The sequence below is a fragment of the Pteropus alecto genome, unplaced genomic scaffold (assembly GCF_000325575.1).
Source record: "Pteropus alecto unplaced genomic scaffold, ASM32557v1 scaffold214, whole genome shotgun sequence".
Lineage (NCBI taxonomy): Eukaryota > Metazoa > Chordata > Mammalia > Chiroptera > Pteropodidae > Pteropus > Pteropus alecto.
The window spans coordinates 444,599-448,094 of record NW_006435787.1 but is presented as its reverse complement, the minus strand read 5'-3'; the positions used below and the strand labels follow the sequence as shown (position 1 = coordinate 448,094).

At 47.9% G+C, this 3,496-nt stretch overlaps 1 non-coding gene across 1 annotated transcript; it reads right to left on the bottom strand.

Moving 5' to 3' along the window:
- Positions 1-2,296: 2,296 nt before the first annotated feature.
- On the bottom strand, positions 2,297-2,400 carry LOC112479440. Its single transcript, XR_003046195.1, has one exon. It is a non-coding gene; the product is annotated as a small nucleolar RNA U13 (small nucleolar RNA).
- Between the last annotated feature and the right edge of the window lie 1,096 nt (positions 2,401-3,496).

Below are 3,496 nucleotides of genomic sequence, written 5' to 3'. Positions count from 1 at the left end.
CACGCCGCCGCCCCCACCCCCGCAGGCCAGGTTGCTCTGGGCAGCCTCATGCTTCCCTCTACCAGTACCGCCCTTTCCCACCCCGTCACCTGGGCAGCCCCTCATTACTCCTGCTCTCGCATTCACTTGATAGCACTGTGGCATCTGGCCCCCATGCTCCCCCCAAGGTGGCAGTGTCAAAGACAGGAATTAGAATCAGAAACTTGAGCTGCAGTCTCTCTCCACCTCTTCAGACATGTGTGACTCTGGGCACATTTCCGGAACGTGTGGGCAGGGTACGTGCAGGCTCGCTCAGTGCAAACTGTAACATCTGACCGCGCGGCCTTTCTCTCTCCCCATCTTGTTCGCCTGCCCCCAACTTCTCTAATCAGCCTCCTGGGAGCTGACGTTAAACCCACCCTATCTGCTGGCAGCTCCCACACCTGCATCTCCGTTTCTGGCCCCATTACTGGCCCCGCCTGTCTGGGACCCACAGCTGCTTGGACATCTCCCCTTGGGCTTCCAGCTGGCCCAAATTTAACATGCTGACACTTAAAGCCACTCTCATTCGTGCTGGATTTGCCAAAAGGCAGTCACAGCAGGTGCTTTAGGCTACCAAGAAGTAATAAACTTCTGAGAAAAAAATTTGATATTCCAAAAATGCATCAGCGCAGCTCATCCTGTAGTGTGGAGCTTACTGTGAATGGCATGGGGCAGAGCACCTAACACCTGCAGCACCGGGGCCTGAGGTCTTGTCAGTGCACCCTGTCACTGCCACCAACAACCCATCCTTCCTAACAGTCTTGGGATCTAGTCACTCGGAGCATCCTGTGTAAAACCACCCTTTAGTCCTCTCTCACATCGCCATGTCAGGTTTTTAACTCTTGACCATTCTCCTGCCCCAAAGCCCTGCACGCTCCCTCCCTGCCAGCCGCATCCAGTCCGTACTGGCTCGGATCTGCAACTCATCATTGCCTCCTAACTGAGCCTGCCCACGCTGTCCTCTGCCATGGGTCACCTCCCCGAAGCAGAGTGGAGGTGTCATATTCCTGTTTACACAGCTTGGTGGGCTCCCCCTTAACTCAAGTCCAAACTCCCACCTATAAGTCAGAGCCTCCACTGTGGGCCCCAGTCCAGCTGCCTCCCGCTCTGCTGTTCACCACCCCTTCCTCACAGATTCTGGGCTCCAGCCAAACTAGACTTCTCACCATCCGGGAACAAATGTTCCCTCTGCCCAAAATAACCTACATCCATCTCCACCTGTTGAGATCTGTCCTTGAAGGGTCATTCAATAAATAGTATTGGGACAATTGGTCTTTTGAAGGAAATTTTTTAGATTCTTCACTTCATACCACATACCACAATATATTCCAGATAAACTAGAGTTAAATATAAAATATAAGTATAATGATATGAAATAATTACATATATTAAAACCAAACTGTAAAGACTCTGAAAAAAATGTGTGATTATCTCAAGTATATGAGAGGGTAGAAGATCCTAAGTTTAAAGGCAAAGAATAAAATTTCAAAGGAAACAAAGCAATTGTTGACACTTAACAAATAGACAGCCAGCTATTTCTCCTGAAAAATGGGTTTATGTGGGAACAACAAAGAATTGCAACTTGGGACATGCAGCGTAAGGGCAGGTGAATATGGGCACCGCCAGAGAACAAAGGAGGAACGTTCTTTTATAGAGGGAAGCTGCGTTCAGAGGGGCTGTTGTAAACAGAGAATCTATTGGAGGAAACTGGGAGTTGGAAGTGTGGTGCATTTTCATTGGCTGGGTGGTTGCCAGGGAGGAGAAAAGCCTCCTCCCTCCTGTTGGAGTAATAGAAACCATCTCCTGTTGGAGATTGAGCCTATGGCTCTTCCTGTTTGGGGTAATTGACCATGAGGAGTGGAGCTGGAGAACTCCCCTTACAGGCCCTTCCCACTCCAAGCCACATGGGGTTTGTTTGTTAATCTTCACACAATAAATCTAACTCTAAAATAGAACTTGACTCTTTAAAACCAGACTGATAAATGAATGGAGAGATAGAGAGCCTTTCTCATGAACTGAATGTTGTGATTCCCCATGCAGGAAAGTGGTTTGATGAGCAAGGAATTATAGAAGGAGCTTTGTGGATATCTTTTATAAAGGCCAAGTGATGCCTGACATCACATTCCTTCCCTGGGCATTCCCAGTGTCCAAATCCTCTCCCAGACTGAAACGTTCAAGGCCCCAAATTTCATGTCTTCCCCTGGATTCTCCTGTGTTTGGCCGAAACTATTATTCTAATCTTGTTTGATGAGGTCTTTTTTTTTTTTTCTTCTCATGTCAGACAGGTAATGTGCCCATGTCATAACAAGGTTTGAGGGAGGCACCTCTCCCACAATAGCATGAACACCCAATCATCACGCTTATGAACTACAGCAGGATCTAGCTGGGTCTTTTTATGAAACAGGAGAAGGGGTGATGAATACTTAGGGAGAACTTTCTCTGTGCCTGGTTATGGTGCTTTATCTGCTTTATCTCATTTATCGACTATAAAACAAAATCGACTAGGTATTCTATCACCAGAAAGGATTTACATGAGAAAAAGAAAGGATTGCAATCCAGTAGGTGTATGCACTGGGAGCCACAGGGAGGAAGAGAAAAAAAGCAGGAAGCCCCTCTGAGATGGAAGAGCACGTTAGGGGGAGGGGCTGTTACAGTCACAGAGCCCTTTCCTAAACATAGCTTTTCCTGTAGGTTGTGACAGCTGCTCCCTCAGGCCCTCCTGATTCCTGTGTAGGTTAAGGTCTTTGCCGTGAATCTCATCACATTTAATTCTTATAGCAACCCGAGGAGATAGGTATTATTCCCATTTAACGAGTGGAAACAACCGCCCAAGATCGCACAGCTAGTATGAGATTCAGTCCCAGAACAAGTGACTCTCCTCCCATAGAAAGCCGTACTTTTTACTTCTTTAATCCATTCCTGTTTGTACATACAGCGACACGTGAAACGTGTTCTTCTGGGCTAACATGTAAAGTGGCTGTCAGTGCCTGTACAGGTAGGTGTTTGATGAAAGCTAAGGCCTCCCTTAAGTTCTGCACTGCATCCCCATTACAACGTCTCAGTTCAGGCCTTCATCACTTTTTCCCTAGATCGTCATCATGGATGTTCTAATGCTCCAGGCATTTCGTGGTATTCTACGAGCTACGGCCGCGTCCACGCTTGAGCGCTCACCGAAACTCAGGTACCATGCTAAACGTTTTTCATGGATGACTACCCGACAATCCTGTTAGGTTAGTTCTGCTTTATTTTGAGGGGAGATGACCCCAACATCCTCCCCCGCCCACGTGAACGTCCCTCTCTTTACATGCAGGAATAACGGAGGTATAACTTGTCTACAATAAACGCACTTATTTAAAGCCTACACTGCCACGACTTTTGGCACATGTGTGAAACCTGTACCACAAACGACACGCAGCACATTTCACTCCCCGCGACGGTGCCTGCGGCCTTCCCACCCTCCCCTCTCCCAGCGCGC